The following is a 26134-nucleotide window of genomic DNA, read 5'->3' on the forward strand; positions in this document are numbered from 1 at the left end:
TAATACAGGTCAGGATTTTAGAATAATGCCTGGAACACTATGAGTAATCGATCAATATTTGTTATTATTGTTGTTATACTATGAGACAGTTACTTTTTTTCCTGGAAAATTATTCAGTGACTATTTAGTCATGCATGGTTTCTTTCAGACACAGATTTGATGGACTATTTCAAATAATGCTAGGGATCTAGGTTCCTAAATTTCTCAGCAGTGAGACCATGACACTTTTTCTTCTGTATGATGCATTCGAAAATAGGAAATATGAGCTCTAACTCTGAAACTACTTGAATACAAAAGCCTCTCATAGGGGCCCTAATCACTATTTTATTTTAAATAATAAAAAAATTAAAAGACAAGGAAAAATAAGCTTATAGTACTGACATCACATCCCTTAAAAACACTGTAATTATTTTTCTTTTCTTTTGAATAAAATAACAAGTATTATGTTAATATATCCAAAGACAACCTAGAATGTGCCATCCGTGCAAGGATGGAATTGCAAATGTTTGATCAGGATAGCAGGAAGCACACATTCTGCCACTCCACTCCCAAAATAGAAAACCTATTTAGCACTTTGTAAAACACGCTAAATGAAGTTTGCTCTCTCCTGCAGATAGAGATTTTACTTCATTTTTGTGCCAGCAAAATTTCTGAAAATTGCATGAGGAGAGAACAATTTTTGGCACTTTGGCTGGGAGTACAAAATGTTAGCAAATGGTGCTGAAGGGATCTTAAGTGTAATGTTGGAATAATATTCACACAACACTGACTGCATCCTCATTTTTAACCCTATTTACATATTCACAGGGAAAAATGCTTAGCAGTTATTTGTCTAAAGGGGCCTATTTAAGGGGGAAATGGCATTCACAATTTTTGAATGCATTAGTCAAGAAGGTTGCTGAAAATAACAATTCATAAAGAAAAATATCATTTCAGCTATCATAGAAGAATGTGGAAGGATATAGGTGGAAGAATTCTGGACATCAGTGTTAGCTCTGGATGCACAGAGAAAAGGAAGAAGGAAAGGGAGTGAGAACCATATACTGGAAATTTCTACGGAGAAACCGAACATTAAGAGAGTCACTAAAAAAGGTGAATAAGATTGACAGAATGTCCAGACTTCTAACACGGCTTTCTTAATTTGCAACCATTTGCATAGTACAAAAGTCTCTCTGAAATGGAGGTATGCTGTCCATCTGCCTAATAAATATATCACTTCATTCATAATATATTTAACACCTATCTTCCAGGTCCATGCCACAACAATAGAAACTGTGGCATATATGTAGAAGTCTCCATATGTTTCTTGCCCACAAAAAACTTACAGTCAAGTTAGAGAAAGAACACTGTATTCATCAAACACTGAATAGACATTTAGGAGATACAGAGGAGTGGCACCTTCTGGCACAGATTGTCTTTTCCAGAAGCAGATGTTTAGATTTGAGGAATTTATACCTGTAGAAGGAATGTGAAGGAAGTAGGATTGAGCAGAGGTCAAACTGCAATTTATTTGCAGACCATTCCAAACTGCAATTCAGGTCTGAAAAAGCCTTGGTCCACTCAGTGGGTGGGGGGTGCTAAAGTACATGTTGGCCATCAGGACTGTTTCACATTGGGCCAAGATGGCAAGTCTTTTTACCCCTTCTTGGATCAGTCATTAGTTCTGGACAATCATGAGAAGGGTGTGACCTCCAGCAAGATGGCTCTCTTGGCAACTGAAATGCACCTCCAAGGAGCTGAGAACTGAAGACTCTAGATGTTGGGCAGTAGCACAACCCAGAAAGAGCCTCTGGGAAGTATAGCTCTATGTCAACCATAATTTACTTGTAAGGCTCTTTAAGAATTTCTAATGAAAGAATTTATTAATGAAAGTGAATGTAAACTCAGCAGAGACATCTCACAATGGACTCCCGAGGAGTTAACTAGACATAGCTGAAGTACTACCTATATACAGATAGTTTATTTATTTTTTTTTTAATTTTTTTTTCAACGTTTATTTATTTTTGGGACAGAGAGAGACAGAGCATGAACGGGGGAGGGGCAGAGAGAGAGGGAGACACAGAACCGGAAACAGGCTCCAGGCTCTGAGCCATCAGCCCAGAGCCCGACGCGGGGCTCGAACTCATGGACCGCGAGATCGTGACCTGGCTGAAGTCGGACGCTTAACCGACTGCGCCACCCAGGCGCCCCTATATACAGATAGTTTAGTATAGAGCTAACCCATAAACTTATGTGTTTTAAACTAGAAGTTAGAAAAATGAGAGAATTTTTTAAAGTACAACAAAATATTTAGACAAAATGTTCCCTAAAACTATGAAAAAGTCACAAAACCATCAACAAAAGACTTGGTCAATGACAGCTGATTGACTGTACAAGGAAACATATCTCAAGCCACGGCTGGCATCGAAAGATCTGAGTTATGTTCTTCTGAGGAAAGAGGCTACCAAATATCCACAATAATCTTGCTGACCTTTTGTGAAAAATACAGTTGGTCCAGTGTTGTGAGAGCGGTTGGTCTAATCGCTTGTGACTGTAAGATGTCAATCTCTACTAACTCTCAAGATGGCCAGCTTGTTGGCATAGAAAGATCTGTACCCTTACAACTTCACTGCTCATCAGTAAGGTGCCACACCCACCCCTGCACAAAGCCATTACAACAGAGGACGTGTGCATGTAGGATAGTAGCAGGGCTCTGTAGACCACTCTGTGACATAAATTCTAATGTGTAATTTGGTCCCAGTATTCATTCCTCCAGAAAAGTCAGATTTCACCAAAACTATACCAAGCACTAGTCCTATGTCCTCTCACACTCTGCCTCCTTTTATCCACCAACCAGCATTCTGTGTAGTGCACAGTATTATTTCTAATTTCTAATTTTTATTTCTAATTTTTATTATTTCTAATTATTTCTAATTTTTAGATGAAGTAATTGAGAATTAGAGAAGCCTAGAGATCTAAATAAAAAGTAGGTGTATTTTGGGGCAAAGAGCAGATTCAATTTGAACATATTGATCCTTCTTCCCATTATACATTTGATTCATGCACCTAACACTGTCCATCCATGTTTTCTGTAACATGCCAGTTCCATGAAATATTAATAATGTTTCCCTAAGAAAGATTCTGTGGTCAAACAAATTTAGAAATCACTAGGCTAAACAAAGTTAAACAGAGGGTTTTTTTAAACACAGGAAGTCTTAGAACATGTTCATGCTAATGTGCTTTGTGAATCTACAAACAGCTCAAAGGCAAAGGTTTCCATAACTGACGTAACCACAAAAATCTTGTTTCCTATGGGCATCTCACAAAATAAAAGATACACGGAACAAAGGATGGGAAACTCTACTGCACAATACTCAGCACAATATTCCTTCAGCCAAATGTCAGAAAGTCTCCTTTGGCCTGGTGTGTTACACTATTGCCAAGTTGATGAGAAGACAGGCTTTCATCACAATGGAGAACAGGTTCTTCCAGCCTCCTGGGCATGCTCTCCAGACAGCGAAAGAGATACTTTGCCAGTTGGTCCCTTATCTCATTCAGTCATACCAAGCCAGTGCTAGAAGGCACAGCCATTTGGGGAGACTGAGTTTGGGGCTTTTTCTGGCAACTTTAACATGAAGGGATAGAATGATAAAAAATCCTAGAGAAAGAAAGATAACAATAAAACAAAACAGTAATAATAATAATATTATAGGGTTGTTCTGTCTTTTGAAGGTATTACTTAGAATTCCAATGAGAATCACTAACTTTTAAATGGATAAAAGCAAATGGAAGAACTTACACACACACATACATACCTGCGTGCACGCACACACACAGACGCACACGCACACACACTCAAAGCTGCAGATCGGACACAATATTCTTAAAAACTGTCCTGACAGTTATAACCATTTCAAAATATATAAATTTATTTTTTCCCTAACTTTCAGGCAGTGACTTTTTTTCTTCTTATATAAAGTTAGTCTCATCCATGCAATTTGATAGCAATTGCTTTCCAGAGTTAGTCTGGCAGTAAGTTTCCCTATCATGTGTTCAGGTGAGGATCTGTGATTTATGTTTCCATTTGACTGTTGCCTTTGGACTTCAGTGGCTCTGGGTTACTAGAACTGAGAGGAAAGCCATTACTCATGGCGAAAAATGAAGGGTCAGTGGGATGAGTAACACAAAGCCAGGAATTTAATATGCCGCAGTTTCCAGGTTCTCCAGAAGAACAGCTTCAAACAGCACATGGGTGGCAATTCAAGGATTGGTTTTTATTACTATTGCTATAAATTGTCTAAACCTTATAGGGAATGTCATCTCTGTGGCCAGAGTGGTACTAAATTAGGAATCAAGAGAATTTAAAATTCCACACTAGAAAAGGTGGTAGGCTCTTCCTTTAAGATTCTTATTTAAAACACACATACATGAATACAACACACACACACACACACACACACACACACACACACACAGTTTCCTATATCATATTAAAATGGCAGATGGTATTTTTAAAAAAATAAACTATTATTACTTAAAGCACATATAAGACAAAAACTGAAGAGGTTTCTTTGGAATATCTACACCATCAAATGTAATTAGTGTTAGGTGGACTTGAGAGAAAGAACCATAGACATAGTTAGGAACCAGGTCATAGTGGACACCAGGGTCTCTACTCGTGGGTAATGGACTTGTGATCATTAAGACTGAAATGGAAGCTTCTACCTATAGAGTTAATGAAGAACAAGATGACAAAATGGTTTTAAGATGCAAAGAGGTCATGAATTCACCAAACTCAAAGTCTGAGGAGAGGCTAAAAATTCCTTTATCTAGGAACTTCAGAGAAGAGCAGATGGGCTTCATTTTTGAATATTTAACATATTTGCACTTTTTATTTTATTTCATATCTATTCCCATCTCTTTTTTGTTTCATTTTTTCCCATGGGTCTTGGGTAGCATGTAAAATTGATATAAAGTTGTCTGAACATCCCCAAAGGCAAGGGAATTAAAAGCAAAAGTGAATTACTGGGACCTTATGAAGATAAAAAGCTTCTGCACAGCAAAGGAAACAACCAACAAAACTAAAAGGCAACCAACGGAATGGGAAAAGATATTTGCAAATGACATATCGGACAAAGGGCTAGTATCTAAAATCTATAAAGAGCTCACCAAACTCCACACCCGAAAAACAAATAACCCAGTGAAGAAATGGGCAGAAAACATGAATAGACACTTCTCTAAAGAAGACATCCAGATGGCCAACAGGCACATGAAAAGATGTTCAGCGTCGCTCCTTATCAGGGAAATACAAATCAAAACCACACTCAGGTATCACTTCACGCCAGTCAGAGTGGCCAAAATGAACAAATCAGGAGACTATAGATGCTGGCGAGGATGTGGAGAAACGGGAACCCTCTTGCACTGTTGGTGGGAATGCAAATTGGTGCAGCCGCTCTGGAAAACAGTGTGGAGGTTCCTCAGAAAATTAAAAATAGACCTACCCTATGACCCAGCAATAGCACTGCTAGGAATTTATCCAAGGGATACAGGAGTACTGATGCATAGGGGCACTTGTACCCCAATGTTCATAGCAGCACTCTCAACAATAGCCAAATTATGGAAAGAGCCTAAATGTCCATCAACTGATGAATGGATAAAGAAATTGTGGTATATATACACAATGGAATACTACGTGGCAATGAAAAAAATTAAATATGGCCTTTTGTAGCAACGTGGATGGAACTGGAGAGTGTAATGCTAAGTGAAATAAGCCATACAGAGAAAGACAGATACCATATGGTTTCACTCTTATGTGGATCCTGAGAAACTTAACAGGAACCCATGGGGGAGGGGAAGGAAAAAAAAAAAAAAGAGGTTAGAGTGGGAGAGAGCCAAAGCATAAGAGACTGTTAAAAACTGAGAACAAACTGAGGGTTGATGGGGGGGTGGGAGGGAGGGGAGGGTGGGTGATGGGTATTGAGGAGGGCACCTTTTGGGATGAGCACTGGGTGTTGTATGGAAACCAATTTGTCAATAAATTTCATATATAAAAAAAATGCAGAAAACCAAAAAAAAAAAAAAAAGTTGTCTGAGAAGACAGAATGTTTCTTAATCAGTAAATCTGTTTTAAATGCAATTGAATCATGAAGAATTTGTGGTAAAATGCATGCCCAAATCAAGTAAACTTTTTACATTAAAGTAGTATTTGTTGCTTTATTGTTTACTGGCCATTTGTATTTCTTTTTTTTTTTTTTAATTTTTTTTTTCAACGTTTATTTATTTTTGGGACAGAGAGAGACAGAGCATGAACGGGGGAGGGGCAGAGAGAGAGGGAGACACAGAATCGGAAACAGGCTCCAGGCTCTGAGCCATCAGCCCAGAGCCCGACGCGGGGCTCGAACTCCCGGACCGCAAGATCGTGACCTGGCTGAAGTCGGACGCCCAACCGACTGCGCCACCCAGGCGCCCCTGGCCATTTGTATTTCTTATGGTGTGAACTGCCTGTTCATGTCTGTTGCCTGCTTGTTATAAGAGAACATTTGTATTTTTCTTATTGATTTTTATGAACTAATTCTATAGGATAAAAATCCTTTGCATTCTGTATATATGTTGCAGGTGTTTTGGTAAACTTGTTTGAGAATGTTCAGGATATGATGAAGTGCTTTCTCTTTTGACTAAAAATGAAGAGTTATTACAGAAGAATAATCACCAACACAAAAAGAAGAGGGAAAATTTTATAATTTTTTTTTTCAACGTTTATTTTTGGGACAGAGAGAGACAGAGCATGAATGGGGGAGGGGCAGAGAGAGAGGGAGACATAGAATCGGAAACAGGCTCCAGGCTCTGAGCCATCAGCCCAGAGCCTGACGCGGGGCTCGAACTCACGGACCGTGAGATCGTGACCTGGCTGAAGTCGGGCGCTTAACCGACTGCGCCACCCAGGCGCCCTGAGGGAAAATTTTATATAATTGACCATTTCAAGGTAAATACTGCCTAAACAATCCAATCCATCATTTGGGTCATTTCAATTCTTATGGTGACCAAATATCAATTTTTAAAACTTTGGAAGCACAATAGATTTTGTGTATGATACTAATCAAAAGTAAAATCTATCCCAAGTAAAATTTAAGCAACTTTAGAAAAATTTTCTTTTTCGTCTTCAGTCATGTTTCCCAAAGAAAGTATAGTTTTTTCCCCTTTGTACTCAAATTATTTGAGTGGTGAAATGAAAAGCTAATTGTATGAATTAAACTTAAACTTAAAACACACATATGAATACTCATACAGATAATCACTCATGCATGCATTGAAAAGAGAGCCTGTGAACAGAATAAAAATGTTTTCCCTTTTCTCTTTTTTATTTCCACTCTTTCTGTGGTTTTGACAGCACCATTAGTGTTGACATACAAGCATGATCTGGGTGGATTTTCTAGCAGCTATAGTACCATGGCTTTGGAAATTCCTCAATTCTAATAACAATAGTGATAGAAATGGCTAATATGCCAAGCATTGGTCTGCACGTTAATATAACCACGCTATGGTGGTAGTTACTGTGATTAGCTCCATTTTACATATGAACAAATGGAAGCTCCAGAGGCTTAAATGGTAGGGCCATGACTCCCATCCAGACCACTGGCTCCAAACCTACGTGCTGACCACTATGATATACTGCCTCTCAAAACTGAACAAAACAGTAAAGGCTTTTTAACACAGGAGGCAGATCCCAATAAGAAAGAAGGGAGGGAATCTGACTGCTTCCTATATCTGATTTACTTAACAAACTATGCACTTAAGTATTAGAGTCTATAAGAGATGATTATCTGGCCTGATTTCAGACAGACAGTAACAGAGAACACTAATACACAAATAAATGTAATTTGTCTTGTCAGGCAACATGGTTTCATAGAAGAGTTGACATTACAGCTAAGAGTAGGAAGAGATGTAGGACAGAAGTGACTGTTGTAGCCAGGACCTGGAAATGGGGGTATAAAACAGCATCAGGAAGGCTCATTGAGTTAGCACTTGAAAGGAGTCATTACCGTGCTGACACCAGATTGAGTACATGTCACAGGCCAGGTAGCGCACTAAGCACTCACTTTATTTACTCCTCCCAGTAACTTAGGAGACCAAATACCAGATTACTTCTGCATTACAAATGAAGGCACTGAGACAGGTTACATAACCTTTCCAAGGTCACCATGCCAGACGAGACAGGAACTTAGGCCATCCAACTCCTAACCATTATACAGCAGTCTTCTGTTTTTCTTTTGGAAGAGGTAGGAATGAAAGAGTGGTAGGAAAGGACAAAGATACATTTGTCTACGGGGGAGAATTTGCACTTAATGGTGTATGTTTTGCTATGAAGTTGGAAGCTAGGCTATTTGCCCAAAATGCAGGAGTATGATTGGGTAAGAGACTTGAAGAGAGTTGTAAACATTCACATCTATCTGGAAGCTAACTAGAAGAGAGTAAGGAGTTGACAGAGCAACCCCGAGAATACAGATAAGAAAGAAAGCCTTATAACAGTAATGGGGCCAATCAGCACAGTTACCCAATGTTGTGTAAACAATGACAACTGGCAAAGAAGTATTCATATCAGTGTCCACTGGGGAAAGTTCATGGAGACAGGAGACATAATCCCCATCTCTCACTTAATTCTACAGCAACACTGAGAGCCCTAGCCAGGCCAGCTTTCAGATTTGAGGAAAGGGATCTGAACTTTTAAGTTACTTCATTAGAAAGCATCATCATAACCAGGGCCAGGATACAAAAGCTACATAATGTGATGGAACCTTGTCATAAGTCTATCTTGCAAGATGAGGGTTCATGACAAAAGGTCATGGGCTTCTTCCCTGGTGTGATCAGGGGTTGAGGTCTACACTTTGAGTTATATCTCTAGGACATAGCAAGCCATCTAGAGCATGCACCACATCAGTGTTCATGGCTATGAAGCACCATGTCCTCCCATCGCAGGAAAGGGAGAGGCTAGGCTCCATGCCTGGTAATTGACCAGGGATGATTGATTGCTCTAAGCACTAGAGCCTAGTCTCTTTCCATGGAGCTTTGCAGGAGGCCAACTTTTTTGAGGGAAGCAAGCCAGCAGGGGGTCAATCTTAGAAAGTTAACCCTTACCTCTTATTCAAATTTCTCCATCAGTCTTGTTGACAGCAAAAATAGAAAGGAATCTAGTACCCAAAGACTCCCATTTCCACTGTCATGTGGTTATGCAAAAACTGCAGCTTATATATGCTTACATTCATCAATTGTTGGTGGTATCATTTTATTTCATGTTTTGAACAGCCTTATTGAAGCATGTTTGACATACAATCAACTGCAAATATTTAAATTGCAAAATCTGGAAAGTTTTGACATATGTCCACACCTGTGAAACACAGGATAATGAGCAAGTCCATTACCCCCAAAAGTGTTCTCATGCCCCTTTGCAATCCAGCCCGTTCTTCAATACAGCAGATGCTGGATGTCTTGATTTGGTCCTTTTACCCTTTTTATTTTATGACTTAGGTGCCTGGCTTTGAACAGGTTACTTAGCTTTCATTTTATCATCTCCACAATAAATAAAAAGCTACTTTCAAAACCAAAATATTTTGAGGAGTAGTGATTGTAAAACAAAATACTAAATATACAACTGTTAATATAATAGTGTAAAGTAAATATAGTACTGGCTACATATTAATTAGCCATTAATCTTGATGACAGAAACTTTGGGCCAGATTCCCATAACAGGTTCCATGCAGCTTCTAATGGAATCATTCAGTAATGAAACTTGTTATATGTAAGTACTTCTAGCCCCTGTCCTTTTGCTTCCCATCTTGAGTCTCCATGCTTCCATAGACTCAAACTAGTCTTCTCTCAGAGACAGGTTCTGGCCCTGGGCAAGACCACATAAAGGTACCCTCCACCTAACTTCTGAGCTCAAAATCAAATTCTATTTTTCCTGTTGGTGCTAGCATCTGCTACACAAAGAAGATGCTGCCTAATCTCTCTGGCCTATGGTCTGCCCAAACCCATTAGGGCCCAAACTCTTAGCCAGAGTCCTCCACTCCTACTGCCCAAATATTCTCCACAGCCAGCTTAGCTCAACTCCCCAGGTTTGACTCCCTTGTTGAATCATTGCTGAATCAGCCAAATTCCCTCTATCGGCCTCTGATATACCAGACACATTCACAACCCCACCCCCATCCTGGCCTCTCAGCCCACCTGGTCTGTCACCAACCATCCAGATCCCAGCATGACAGTTTAATCCCCATGTCCATCCTCCCCTGGCCTAATTAATTTTGCATTTAAGCAGCTTACATGATAAATTATACGTTTTTCTTTAGTCCTCAAAGAGTCAGTTTAGGGACTAGTAAAATAAAACAGGATTCTACCATTCAAATGCAGGACCAGTGTTTAGAAATCTATTTTTGTACATCAAAAAACATCTATATTTATTTAATTAGTGATCCAAGAATAAGTGGGAAAAGTAACCTCTGAATCCTGTAAAATCTCTAAGAGGAGAAAGAAGAATGCCACACTTTAGCACTTTTAACTTGGGTACTCTTCAATTACTGGGGCTAGTGCAGCTCAGTTGAAGAGTGCACATGTTAAAAATATATAAAATATAAAAATAAAAAATTTAAGTATATGTAGTATATATGTTGGGTCTACTTATAAGTTAAGCCAGTTTATAAATTGGGCTGTAGTTGTGTCTATAAAAATATGTATAATATGGTATAAAATCGTAATTATGTACTCTAAAGAAATATTGTCTTTAAGCTTTGAAAAATATGAAACATCTGTTATTCATCTCCACAGAGACAAAACATTTAAATGGAAGCAAGAACTTTTAAGTTGGATGCATGGAAGAACAGTGAAAAATGGTTAAACCAACAAATAGGTTAGAGTAGCCTTTCTGTCTCACCAATGACGCAGACATTCTTTTCTTAGATGACTTTAGAAAGGCCATTTGTAGATTTGAGGCTATCTCAGGGCCATGAAGATGATTTCAAATTGAGATTGGCTTCTACGTGTAGGGAGTATATTTCAAATAGAAATTTCCACTGCAGTCTGAAATGCATGCTTAAGAACAGGGTACTTACAAAGATGAATGAATGTCACAAAACTAAATCTCAGATATCTTTCCATTTGTGACCCTAAAATTCAGCATATTTATTGGAACTTGATGCTACTTTTTCAGATTTTGATTCAGGCTATTTCCATCCTAAGTCCAAGAGAGATTAGGGGTGCCTGGCTGGCTCAGTTGGAAGAGCATGTGACTCTTGATTTTAGACTCATGAGTTCAAGCCCCACATTGGGAGAGATTATAAATAAATAAACTTTAAAAAAAAAGTAGGAAATTAATTTTTAGGGAAAGGAGAACCACCTCTTGTGACTCCAAAGGTATTCTGAGTAGAGTGGCTGCTCCCAGCTTCACCTCTCCCTGGTGAAAGCAAAGAGAAGGCATTGCAAATTCTTTAGGGCCACCTCTAGAGGGTTTTCTCAGTTGGCTGAAAAACCTCAAAGGTAAAGATTTAATTAGGAATTTAACATTGGCTTCGAAAAAGAAGTCACAATATCTAGGTATTTCACACAAGGAAGAAATCAAGCTACTCACAAAAGAGTTTCCTGCTGAAAATTCTTTAGTGGCAAGGAGTGTGTCTCACTAATTGGGGTGATGGCCAAGAGGAGGCCAATGGTCAGCCCTTTGCCCAGGGTGGCTGCCTCCATTAGGAAGGGCAATATGCCCTTTTTGTATACTCTGAAAGGCGCCCAGTGGGGAGGCCTGAGGAGCTACTGACTGCCTTTGTGGAGAGGGCAGGTCTGGGCAGGCCTCAGACCAGCAGGGCTGAGCAGCCACCTGCTGACAGGGCTTTTCTTCCCCTGGAAGGAGTCCAGAGGATTCCATTAGAGAAAGTGCTGCTTCAAGCAAGACTTGGCCAACTTTAATGATTTCCAGAGAAGGAAATGAGTCTCCCAAATCAATTATGACACTCAAGTAGGTTATTTAGGTTGATGAATCCCAAGTGAAATCAGAGGATAGGATGTGTGATTCAGTAGCCTGCAACTCTCCTGGATTCAGAGCCTAGGGACTGACATGTTAGTATTCTGTTAATATTCCCTTTGTAGCTTTGTAGTGTGATGTCTGGTGCCAGCCTGGTCCTGGGCACAGATTGAGAACCCAATGAAAAATGGTTGAGTATAAATCTTAGTGCCTTTCTTTTTTTCTCTGGGTTTGGTCAGTACCTAAGTACCCACTTGGGTGGTCAGGAATGCTTGGTATATACATCTTATATAATGAAAAATGCTGAACATCTCTAATGTACTGTCTTTTCATTTTTTTATTGATTCCACTGGTTAAATCATACCGATGTTTTTCAATAGTGAAAATGTCCAAATACTTTGTTTTTATATGCACACACACATGCCCTCTGAGAAAGAGTGCAGATGGAAAGAAACAAAAAAAAAACAAAGATTCATCCATACACAGGAGCTATGCAACTCCTAGCAGACAGGACTCATAACTTGTCTTTATACTAGAATGTGATCCACTCTATGTGCAAGTGTTGTGAAGAGACCAGCTAGTCACCAAGCTGTCTTTCTCTAATGCACAACATGAAGATTTCTCTGTTGCTCTGATCCTTACGCTGCACCCAGCCACCACAGGTCCTGTCACTTCAGAGGCGCTGTGATTGGTTAAAGCCACCCAGCTAACCAAGCAACAAATGACTAAAACCTACCCTGAGGCTGCTCCCCATGCCTTGCTCCCTGTTCACTAAATAAAATGTCCCAAATATGCATGAAGGGGGCGCTTTTTTCTAATTTGCAAAAGGCACTGTATGACTGTATGGACCTACAGGTCCAACTACGAGGACCTGTAGTTGTGCTTGCTTGGTTGTATCATTATGACTGTCTCTGAACTACTTGTAACAATACAGCAGAGTGCTATTGAAACAAACTCCAGAAAGAGATAAAAGAGTATGGAAAAAGTCTACATCCAAAGTAAGGCTCAGAATTTTCCAAAATTGAGGAAACAAGCTCACAGAACAAAAAGCAGGCCATAAGCCAAACAAAATAAATAAAAAGAAATCCACACCCAGATACATTTTAGTGAAACTGAAGAACACCAAAGATAAAGGGAAAATCCTAAAAGCAACATGAAAAAATAATCTACAAATTACTGGTAGACCCTTTACTGAAATAAGGGAAGCCAGAAAACAGTGAAATATTTTCAAAGTGTTGACAGGAAATAGCTGCCAACTTACACCCTCAGCACAACTATCTTTCAATCACAAAGGCAAAACAAAGACATCTTTGGCAAATAGAAGTTGCAATCATCACTAAAAGATCTTTATGAAAGGAATGTCCACAGGGTGATTATCAGGAAGAAGAAAAATAATCGCCGGGTGCCTGGGTGGCTCAGTCGGTTAAGCGTCCGACTTCAGCTCACGTCATGATCTCATGGTCCATGAGTTCAAGCCCTGCGTCGGGCTCTGTGCTGACAGCTCAGAGCCTGGAGCCTGCTTTGGATTCTGTGTCTCCCTCTCTCTGTGACCCTCCCCCATTCATGCTCTGCCTCTCTCTGTCTCAAAAATAAACATTAAAAAAAAATAAAAAAAAAGAAACATAATCCCAAGAAGGAAAATCTGAGAGACACAAGGAGAAAAGTGTGTAAAGAGTTTAAACACAGAGGTAAATCTAAACAACACTGCTTATATAAAATAGGTACAATTTCTAATTTGATGGCTTAAAAAAGACAGAAACACTCAAGATGGGAGAGTGATTGAATTAAAATATGTTAAGGGTCTATGTATTCTTCCAGAGACAGACTAAGGCATTGATTGTTGACTTTACCAAGCTTACTTCCAAATTTCAGGGGTGATCACTAAAACAATAGAAGATGAATAACTTTCAAACCAATAGAGGAAAGAAAATAGAATAAAGAAAAAACCTAAATATTCCATCAACCCCCCCAAAACCAAGAAGATAAATGGAAGAAATGTCATAAATGGGAATCAAATAGAAAGGACAAAGATGGTTAAAAATAAAAGAGCCCAAATATATCAGTAATCATGGCAAGTGTAATTATATTAATTTTGCCGCTTAAAAATAACAGTATTAGAATAGATGAAAAATAAAATCCAATTGTGTGTTGTTTACAAGTGGCACACAAAAAAACCATACCTGAGGACATGGAACAGTCCTTGGAAAATAAATATCCATGGAAAATAAAAAGACAGGAAAAACTAACCATGCCAATACTAATCAAAATAGAATTGGGATAGGGGCGCCTGGGTGGCGCAGTCGGTTAAGCGTCCGACTTCAGCCAGGTCACGATCTCGCGGTCCGTGAGTTCGAGCCCCGCGTCAGGCTCTGGGCTGATGGCTCGGAGCCTGGAGTCTGTTTCCGATTCTGTGTCTCCCTCTCTCTCTGCCCCTCCCCTGTTCATGCTCTGTCTCTCTCTGTCCCAAAAATAAATAAACGTTGAAAAAAAAATTAAAAAAAAAATAGAATTGGGATAGCTATAATAGTAGCAGATAAAATAGACTTTGAGACAAAAAAACATTCTTATGGATAGAGAATGTCCCAACATCAGAAAAAATGTTACAACTCCCCAGGAAGATATAACAATTCTAAAATTGCATATAACTAATAAAATAGCTTCAAATGATATAAATCAAAAGTTGATAGAATCATAGAGTGAAATGGACAAATCCTTTCTCATAGTGGGAGATTTCAACACACCTCTTTCAATTCTTGATAGGTCAAGGAGATTAAAAACTAGTAGAGATTTAGTGGCATTTTGTTGTACAATAATTTCAGTTTTTTAAATCAGAAATATAAATAACTGCCATTCTGAACATATGGACTTGATCTAATCCCAGTAAAAAACAGAGGAAGCTTTTGCTTTATTTAAGGTGAGAAGCCTTGTAGTTGTTGTATGTATAATTTCCAGTAGGCATTTTGAAAATTTTAAATTGTTTAGAGATCTTCTACATTACTAACACATCACTAATGTCATCAGTCATTGATCTAGTGAAACCCACCCACTTTAAGTATATTAACACAGAAGATTTGAACAATTTATAAATTTGACTTAATGAACATAAAAGCAAAATCTATATCCAATAACATAAGAATACATTCTCCTTTTTTTAAAAAATAAGATTTGTGATTTATTTATTTATTTATTTATTTATTTATAAATATTTATTTATTTTTTTTTTTAAATTTTTTTTTTCAACGTTTATTTATTTTTGGGACAGAGAGAGACAGAGCATGAATGGGGGAGGGGCAGAGAGAGAGGGAGACACAGAATCGGAAACAGGCTCCAGGCTCTGAGCCATCAGCCCAGAGCCTGACGCGGGGCTCGAACTCACGGACCGCGAGATCGTGACCTGGCTGAAGTCGGACGCTTAACCGACTGCGCCACCCAGGCGCCCCAATATTTATTTATTTTTGAAAGAGAGAGAGTGACAGATTGTCAGTGGGGGAGATGCAGAGAGAGAGGGAGAATCTGGGAGAAGCAGGCTCCAGTCTCTGAGCTGTCAGCACAAAGCCTGATGCAGGGCTCGAACTCATGAACTGAGAGATCATGATCTGAGCCAAAGTTGGAGGCTTAATTGACTGAGCCACCCAGGCACCCCAAGAATATGCATTCTTCTAAAGAACTCATATAATATTTATTAAAATTGACCAAATATAGGCCCTAATGCAATTCTCAAGACATTTCTAAGAACTGGTATGTGACCACAACAGAACTGAGCTTAAAATCAATACATAAATGTCATATCTACATACAGAAATACAAAAATGTTAGTACCAATAATATTTTTTCCACTTCATTTGATGTGAATAAAAGAAACCTAGCAATAAATAATACTAGCAGCAAATATTTACATCCTTCTTATTGTTTCTCAAGATTGTTTATATATGCTTTACATATTATTTCATTTACTATTTCCAGTAGCCTTTTGAAGTGAGTATAATTATTATCCTCATTTTAAAGATGAAGAAACTGAGGCACAGAGAGGTTATATAAGTTTACACAACCGGTAAATGGCAGGATTCAAACCCAGGCAGTCCAGTGCCAGATTCCATATTCTTAGCCCCTATTCTTTGCTACGTCTCTAAAGACATGTGAGATTTTTCTGGGAAATCCATAAAGCTCAATTGAAAGATACTCATACGTGATAAATCAATGACATATACATTTCTGGCTAGAAGGACCCCAAATCATTAAGGTATCAGTTCTCTCCAAAATCACTCTCTAAATTCAATGCAATTTCAATCAAAATCTCAACATGTTACTTCTAGGAATTCAATAAAATAATGCTAAAATTTATATTGAAAGAGCAAATGGTCAATAATGCTAAGACGTTCCTGGAGAAGAAGAATGGCTTGCCCACTAGACTTATGATATACTGTGCTAGAGTAGTGTGGTGTTGGCACAGCAACAGATAAATTTGATCAAAGGAACTAAACCTAATTTCTGCTACCACCTTGCTGCTACCACCTATTCTAACTCTAAAGAGCTTTTCAACTTGTGGAACAGTTGCTCCCTCAAAATATAAAAAAAATTTGCTGAATAATTTTCACCTTTCTCCTCACAGGTGGTCAGACATGAATTTCTGCAATTTGAATTAAGTCTATTGCTATAGTTATTGTAGCCAGTTCCAATTTAGAAGAATATGGAATTCCACGATCATGATACAGAGGGGGCCACATAATTTTGGGGGCCAAATCAGGACATCTTTGAGAATGAGGAGTCCTATTTAGAACTAAATTACACATGTAAAACCAGGATGAATAGCCACCCGGCTTTCACTCCATTCTGTGCTCTTTTAACAACCAGTTTCTTCTATCAGTTATGCCAACTATTTCTAGGCCGATTGATAGTTGTTAAAAAGTACTGGTCATAGAATTATTTAAGGACCATGATATATCTTTTTATGATGAGCCCACCTTGACCATGAAACCAGCCCAACACCCACAGTTGAGCAGTAGATACACAGTGGTACTTGAGACAATCATTTTGCAACCTCTTTAACTTGTTTTCAACCTGCTTCTGATTCAACCCAGTTCCCATTCAGTTCTCCCTCATTTACAAACCCACACCTACTCAGCACAGTCAGCATTTGCCTCTGGGCTCTCAGTTCTAAACTCTCAGTGCCCCTGCAGCCATCCGTTTCTAAACTTCCCACCTGCTGTCCCCACTATCTTCTACCCCAGAAAGGCATCTCTACTCTAGCCTCCCCCTAGAAGCCAGCCCATGACCCACCTTCAGGTCGGGCTGCCCCCTGGCCTGCCAAACCCCAGAGATAGGTTTTAGACATAACTTAGTTACAGATCCCCTCACCACCATCCAACAACCCCTACCACCCTCCAAAAAGTGGGGTCAGGGGGGAGGAATGTGTGTGTGCTTGTGGGGTATGAAAGTAAGGGAGAGATAGACGATGATCTATTTTGAGGTATACACCTATCCTTAGAACATGCCCTTGGTTACTCATTCTTGTTCATTGTCTAAATTAATAGTTAAACTGGAAACCCAATAAAATAAGGGAAATGTAGCAACTTTGAACATCTGTGTGAGTAAACACGGAAAGTTAGTTCTCTACTTATAAATAAGAAGATACCCTTTTATGGTTAAGATTTAGCCATAGTACTTTCACTCAGGAATTTTGTCCATTCTTTTAGACTGAGAAAGAAAACTACTTTTCACCTCAACAAGAGAAAAATATTACTATACTGGTGCCCAAGCTTTGCTGTACTTCATAATTGTATAGGGAGCTTTGAAACAAAATACTGATGCCTGGGTCCCATGCCTAGAGACTGTGACTTCAGTGATCTGGAATGTATCTAGCCATCAGAGGTTTATAGCCCACCAGGTGCACAAGTACAGCTGAGATTGAGGCCTGCTGACAACCTCTCACAGCTTACTCACAGGCTACTCAGGCTACTCACTGACTCTTCCCAACAATCCTGTGAGATGCCAGCCTTGCAGATGAAGAAACGAGGGCTCAGAGAGGTTAAGTAAGTTACCCTGACCACACAGCTAGTAAGGGTCTGAAACAAGATTTGAAATCAAATCTGTATGACTTCAAAGACCATGTACTAAAGTACTAATAAGTGAGGAAGAGCTGTCATTATAGGGAAGAACAGTTAAATATGGATAAGGACCTGCATAGCAACTTTACTCTAAAGCCATTTCATTCCTAGTTTGAAGACTCAGCCAAAGCCTAACCTCTAGGACCAATCTTGTTCTTAAAAGAAATATGAAGAGTTCACCCAGTACATCTGTCAGCCTTGCCCCTGGATCTGGTAGTTGGGTTCTTGCCTTATGGACCAATGTAGTGACATATCCCCTATTTTCTTTTTATAAAAATGTTTTATTTATTTATTTATTTATTTGGAGAGAGAGAAAAAGAGAGAGAGAGAGGAGGGACAGAAAGAGGGAGAGAGAATCCCACACGTCAGCAAGGAGCCTGACACAGGGCTTGATCTCACAAACCCCGATATTATAACCTGAGCAGAACTCAAGAGTCGGTTGCTTAACCAACTGAGCCACCCAGGCACCCCAACATGTCCCCTATTTCTATTACGGATGAGTATAAAGCATGCGCAGTGGGATCAGAGTCTTGAGTTCAAATCTCTTCCCTCTCCCATGTATTCTTGTGACTTTGGGCAAGTCAATTAAATTCTCCAAGTTTCAATTTCTACCTTTATAAAATGTAAACAATAAAACCTATGTTTCAGGGGCACCTGAGTGGCTCAGTCAGTTGAGCATCTGACTTTGGCTCAAATCATGATCACACAGTTCATGAGTTCAAGCCCCACATTGGGCTTGCTGCTGTCAGCACAGAGCCTGCTTCGGATCTTTGGTCCCCCTATCTCTCCCCCTCCCCCACATGTGCTCTCCCCAAAATAAATAAATATTTAAAACAAACAAACATCTATATTTCAGGGCTATAGAGAGGAATGAACAGGATAACAAATATAAAAAGCTACCATAACACTCAACCCATAGTAGGTGCTCAAGAAAGAGTTAGTATAGTCACTATTGATACAAATATAATGATCCCTATAACAATGGAGTAAGAGTGTTGTTTTACTCTTTCAAAAATAGCTTTAATATTGTCATTGAAACCCATTCTTTGAGCCTTAACCCAAAGGTATATAGCCCAACCCCTATGATGCCTGAACCTTGCCCTCCAGAACATTAGCCTGGTACCCACGGTCAGAACTCACTTCTGCTATGCTCTGTCTTCTGGAGATACTGAAGGCATATAAATGCAAAGACTATGCCCATTCAGATCCCTGCAGATCACCCACCTCAAGGCTGTTCCAGAACACTTTGTGGCCCCAAGAAGTAGGCTCTCTCAGTCTCCAAGTCAATCCTCTTCTCTCTGGCTCATCTTGCTGTATCCACAGCAACTCATCTTACAACTTCTGTCAAATAAAAAGCATAGTGTTAACACATTGATTTGTGCATCATAAACTCAACACAATTGGTTTAAAAATTTGGGCTTAAGGGTGAGGCAAACTTTCCCAGTTTCCTAAGAGGGACCCCAGTCTAACCCAAAGCCACAAACCTGGTGGGGCCAGAATCCTCATTTATTCCAATCATTGCATAATCAACATAAAGAGACATAATTCCCTTGAGAGATTTTTCAAGGTCCTCCTTAAAGTGTGTTTCCCTCACTATTGTGGTTCTAAACTATAGCCACGGCCTCAAGACCAAATTACAGCCTTTGGCGGCTGGTTTCAGTCTGGTGGTTACAGCAATGAATTTGGAGTCAGGAATCCTGGAGTCTCAGCCAACTATTCCCTGGGTAACCACAGCAAGTTAGCTGCCCTTGTCTCAGTTTTTCTATCAGTCAAATGGGGTAATTTTTCTTTTCTTCCAGCTACTTCAAAGGCATATGTTATGACAATTAATTAACCCATGGCCATAGTAAACTTGGAACTTTGCGTGCAGTAACAAAGCTATTGTCAGCTTTTTCCTTCAAAGTATAATAACTTAATCTTAGGATACTTTAGAATTGGGATGTCTGAACATTACAGCTGGAGGTCCATTCAGGGGTATTTTTCTCTAGGGTTACTAAGCCACATACCCAAATGCTTTAGTGCTGGCTGATAGAGGCAGTAGCATCTTCCAAAATATTAGACCAAAAAGCCTGGATTCAGCTCAAGAGAATAGCACTGCTAAGTCACACTGGTAGCTCTCTTTAAAATGCCCAGGCAATACTACGTGGCAATGAGAAAAAATGAAATATGGCCTTTTGTAGCAACGTGGATGGAACTGGAGAGTGTGATGCTAAGTGAAATAAGCCATACAGAGAAAGACAGATACCATATGGTTTCACTCTTATGTGGATCCTGAGAAACTTAACAGGAACCCATGGGGGAGGGGAAGGAAAAAAAAAAAAAAAAAAAGGACGTTAGAGGGGAGAGAGCCAAAGCATAAGAGACTGTTAAAAACTGAGAACAAACTGAGGGTTGATGGGGGGTGGGAGGGAGGGGAGGGTGGGTGATGGGTATTGAGGAGGGCACCTTTTGGGATGAGCACTGGGTGTTGAATGGAAACCAATTTGTCAATAAATTTCATATATAAAAAAAAAATAAAAATAAACCACTGTAAAAAAATAAAAATAAAATAAAATAAAATAAAATGCCCAGGCTTCCCCATAATATAAAAATCTGGTACCATTTGAAAGATTTCCTAAAGAATATTTGTTTGATATTCACAGGTAAACAAAACCTAGTGAAAAGCTTCCCATCTCTGCTTCCAGTCCTAGTGTAACACCAATATATGTCTTTTTTCCCCGTGTTTCTATTACTTTTGGTCCTACAGGGATCTTATTTCCTACACTACATATTTTAGTGATCTTATAATGCTGAGAAATTCTACTAGCTCCTTGCATACAACCATTAACAGAGTTATGGAAGTAAGAATACACCTACAAATACTACTTTTAGAATAGCTTTGAGAAAGACATTACTTTAAGCTTGAGTTGTTATAGTTGATAAACGTGATGGCCATTGGGAAAAGAAAAATTATGTAGTTAGCAGATACATTATTACTAACAGAACTTAAATTATTATTTATATTACTGATTTTCCTTCTTTAATATTGTTTTGTATGCATGTCACTTTTGAATAAGGGTATAAACTTTGACAGGCTAGCAGAATATTAAAGTGTTACCACATAATGTAGGTTAAGAATACAATCTTTTCTGTTTTCTAGAATGGCTACCTGACAACTGAAATAGAAAAAAAAATCTCATAATACTCATCTCTCTTGGTATAAATAAATAAAACTTAAAATACTGTCAATTTTAGCCAATTACAGTCCACAAATTTAAATAGAGTGTTTCATTATTAATGCTTAAATATATATGTCCTAAAAGACTCAAAACCATTCTGTATTGCATATACATTAGATATGGGAGATTAATTCACTTTGAACCCATTATGGTATTTCAATTAGAAATTCAGCTTCCCAGGTTCTGGTTAAAGTCTATATGACTTTAAAGCCTTATCTTGGTTCTATCACTAATTGTCTTTGTGACTTTGGGTGAATACCTTCACATTTTCAGGATCCAATTTCCCAATAGTTATGGCTTCAGTTGTGTACTTCTCAACCCTGTGTAAGTGAGATATATTGAAATCCTAACCCTCACTACCTAAGAACATAATATTATTTGGAAGTAGGGTCCTTGAAAATGTATTTAGTTAAGTTGAGGTCATATTGGAGTAGGATGAGCATCTGATCCAATATAACTAGTGTCCTTTTATAAGAAGACAGTCATTGAAGACAAACACACAGGTGGGGTGCCTGGGTGGCTCAGTAGGTAAAGCATCTGACTTCAGCTCAGGTCATGATCTCATGGTTCATGAATTCGAGCCCCGCATCCGGCTCTGTGCTGACGGCTCAGAGCCTGGAGCCTGCTTTGGTTTCTGTGTCTCCCTTTCTCTCTGCCCCTCCCCCGCATTCTCTCTGTCTCTCTGTCTGTCTGTCTCTCTCTCAAAAATAAATAAGCGTTAAAAAAATTTTTAAATAATAAAAGATGAAGACAAACACAGGGAGAACACCATGTGACGATAAAGGCAGAGGTTGGACTTATGTAGTCTCAAGCCAAGAAATGTCAAAGATTGCCAGCAAACGACTAAGAGCTAGGGATAGGCAAGGAAGGATTTCCCTACAAGTTTCAGGGGAGCATGGCCCTGTCCACCTTGATCTGAGACTTCTGGCCACTAGAACTGTAAGACAATACATTTCTGTTGCCTTGAGCTATCTAGTTTGTGTTACTTTGTATGACAGCCCTAGGAAACTAAAACACAATCTTTAAAAAGAGAGGGCTGGACTCTGCAAGCCTCATCCATAAATATATTTTTATTATTTGAAGTCAAGGGTCAACAAACTTTTTCTGTAAAGGGCCAAATAATAAATATTTTAAGGTTTGCAGGTCATGTGGTTCCTGCCACAAAAACTCAACTCTGTTGATCGAAAACATTATAAACAAAGAAAAGAAAAAAGAAAACATCATAGACAATAAATAAATAAACAAGTGTGGCTGAGTTCCAATAAAACTTTATTTATTAGACGCTAAAATTTGAATTTCATATAATTTCCTTATGTAACAAAATTCTGTTCTCTAAAAGAAAATTTTCCTCACTATCTAGAAATATAATAACCATTCTTAGCTCCCAAGCCACACAAAAACAGGCAGGCGATTAGATTTGGTCTGCAGGCTGCAGTTTGCTAAACCCTGTTTCAAGTTGTTAACATAAGTTCAGCTGACTCTGTAGACAGCATAATAGAAAATCAATATGCAGCCTTTTATCAAAGACACTTGAGCTATGCAACATGACTTTTCTGTGGATGCTGATAATTGTGTTCATTGAGGTATATTTCCCTGTAATAAGGTATTTTTTATAAAACGATCACCTTTTAAAATTCATAATAGTGTTTTTTTCAAGTTTTTGTTTAAACTGCAGTTAACATGCAGTGTAATATTAGCTTCAGGTATAGAACTTAGTGATTCATCACTTACATACAACTCCCAGTGCTCATCACAAATGCCCTCCTTAATGCCCATTACTTATTTGACACATCCCCCATCTACCTCCCCTCCAGTAACCCTGTTTGTTCTCTATAGTTAAGAGTCTGTTTCCTGGTTTGCCTCTTTTTTTTTTTACCCCTATGTTCATCTGTTTTGTTTATTAAATTCCACATATGAGTGACATCATATGGTATCTGTCTTTCTCTGACTGACTTATTTTGCTTAGCATAAAAACTCTCTAGCTCCATTCATGTCATTGCAAATGGCAAGATCTCATTCTTTTTTATGGCTGAGCTATATATATATATATATATATATATATATATATATATATATATATCACTTCTTTACCCATTCATCAATTGATGGACATTTGGGCTCTTCCCATAATTTGTCTACATAATAAGTTTTAAACTATATTTCATTACTGTATCTCTTTACTAATAAAAGTTACTTCAATAGAACAAATATTAATAATAACAAATATGACCATTTATTGAGCAATTACAGAGTGCCAACCACTCTGGTAAATGCTGTACACAATGATCTCATTAATCCTACAATAACCCCATTAAGTTACACAGTCTTTTATCCCCTTTACAGATGAGGCTTACAAAGATTAAGTCATGTGCCTGAGGCCACACAGTTATTGTATATAACTGAGCCAGGAATAAGTCAGGTGATTCTGACTACAAGGTTTGTGATTTCAACCACTTTATATACTGTTGTTAATTACTTGTTAATATTAATTTTATATGTTTAACTTCCAAACATAATTTACTATAATAAATTATAATTTATTATAATTAATAACAGAACTCACAATTTTATTAATAACAAATAAATAATAACCAATAATAATCATATCTACATGGAGATTAAGGAGTGCACTTGTTGTGATGAGCACTGGGTATTGAATGGAAGTGTTGAATCACTATATTGTACACCTGAAACTAATATTACACTCTATGTTAACCAACTGGAATTTAAATAAAAACTTTAAAAAGTAATCAAATCTACAAATCACAACACCACAAAGAATGGAAGAAGTGTACTTCATTCTACTCATTAAATTAAATCAAATAAAACATTTTATTTCTCTGCCTCAAATACTGGAATTACATGGGAGCAAATGGCCCAGCCTTGGTCTTAAACTACTTATTTTAAACTACTCATTTTGGGGGAAAACAGAATATAGATGTAAAACCAGATACTACTTTATAATATAGTCTTTTCTTACCACCCAGTGAAAGAACAGTTGAGAGAAAAAAACCAAAACCACCTAACTTGTTAATACCGTATGCGATTAAGTTCCTCACTCAAGTACACTGACAGATGGCAGAAAAGAGAAAGAAGAATAGAGATGCCAGGGAAATGGAGGATGGTGTAATCAAATACAAAACCATCTGGATCCTGTCCCTCTGTGACCTAGTGTTTGTGTTTAAGTTAAACCTTTTGTATCATCACCTGACAGGTCACAGACCAAAGTTCTAACCTGAAGCATTCTTTCAGCAAGCACAGAGCAGCAAAATATTCTTGGAGGAAATTATACACTTCATCTATATAAAGATTAAGTCAGTGAAATTATTTAAGTGGTAGAACAGGATTCAAAGCTTAACCTCCAAGGATGCCACCATGCTTGGCACACAGAGAGCATATGATATGCCCAATATAAAATGTCTGCAGAGTGCAAACCCAGCAATGTGCTTTGTGTTACTTTCTAATAAACGTCAGCAAGAAAAGTGTTTATAACTTGAAATTGGGAAGGGGAAGCAGATCTAGTAGCTTGCCACATGAAAACACATCCTCCTTGTCGATTCCAGGAAAATGTTAAATCAGTACAACTGACCCAAGACTCTTGGTCTTCACTTCTGTATTGATGAAGCTGTACGGGCTATGTTTTGGGCAATATTCAGAGCTAGTATGTAGTTGTGCAGATTAAGATACATGGAATAAACAACTTGTCTCAAAACAATTTAGAATTAAAGTCAGCAATAGGATTCAAATCCAACTTCAGCGTCTTCTATTTACCTTCTCTGGGATGTCTAGATTGTGGGGCTTAATTTTAGTTCCATTGTTTCAATGATTGCTGTATAGAATCAGTTCTCACTTCCAAAGCCACAATAGAATTATGGAACTTTCACTGCATCTTATTGAAAACCAGATTTACTCATTTAATATGGCTCCACTGACGCTTATTAAGGACCTTACTAGATCTAGAAGTGAAAAGGCTAAATTAAGACAGACCCTACCCATGAGAAGTTGAGATTCTAATGAAGGCGAAGGGAATATCCTCAAAGCAGATAATTTCATTTAAATGAAGCTGAAGAATGAGATAAAGGCACTGAATGGCCATGGGAAGGTGGAGGAGAGGTACTGAACACAACCTGGGAGTCCAAATAAGGCTTCCAGGAGGGGATGACACCTAAAATGAGTCCTAAAGGGTAATGAGTATTTGGCCAATTGAAGAAAGGAGAAAAGGGTATCCCAGCGTGGGGAAACTGCAGAAGTGAAGTGAAGAGGTGGGAAACACCAAAGAATGCTGATGTGCTTCAAGTAGAGGAACCAGAACTACTGACCTGAAAACTCCAATTCTTGGCCTTCCTAAACACAAAAAATTATGTATCTGGACAATATTATTTATAAGCTTTTAAATTCACAGTGTAAACTGTAACTAGGAAACTATTGCTATTATATTATGCCCACGTCAGGATGAAGAATTTGGTCTTGGAACTTCTAAAATAATTGATTTATTTTTAGAAAACCAAAATACTCCTTTTGTCTCCTGGTTGGTCTGCTCTCAGGTCAGTGCCCTGATTGGGTGAAAGCTTGCTGTGACACCAGGCAAGACAAATAGAAAGTCAAGGGCGGGCCTCTCAAGTGTAATTCCCTGAAAATTATTTACTGAAGAACATTCTGCACACTCAGTATTTCTTCCCAGGCTTCTGTGTGGTACTTTGTACTTCTATCCCAGAGTAACAAAGAACAACAGTGGGTAAGACACCAAGAAGAGTGCCCTCTCTGCCCCAAGGTCACTGTTGGGTGTTAAGCTGTGGAATTTGGCAAGCAGTCACCCAAAAGTTTGAAGGAAA

The sequence above is a fragment of the Lynx canadensis genome, chromosome A2 (assembly GCF_007474595.2).
Source record: "Lynx canadensis isolate LIC74 chromosome A2, mLynCan4.pri.v2, whole genome shotgun sequence".
Lineage (NCBI taxonomy): Eukaryota > Metazoa > Chordata > Mammalia > Carnivora > Felidae > Lynx > Lynx canadensis.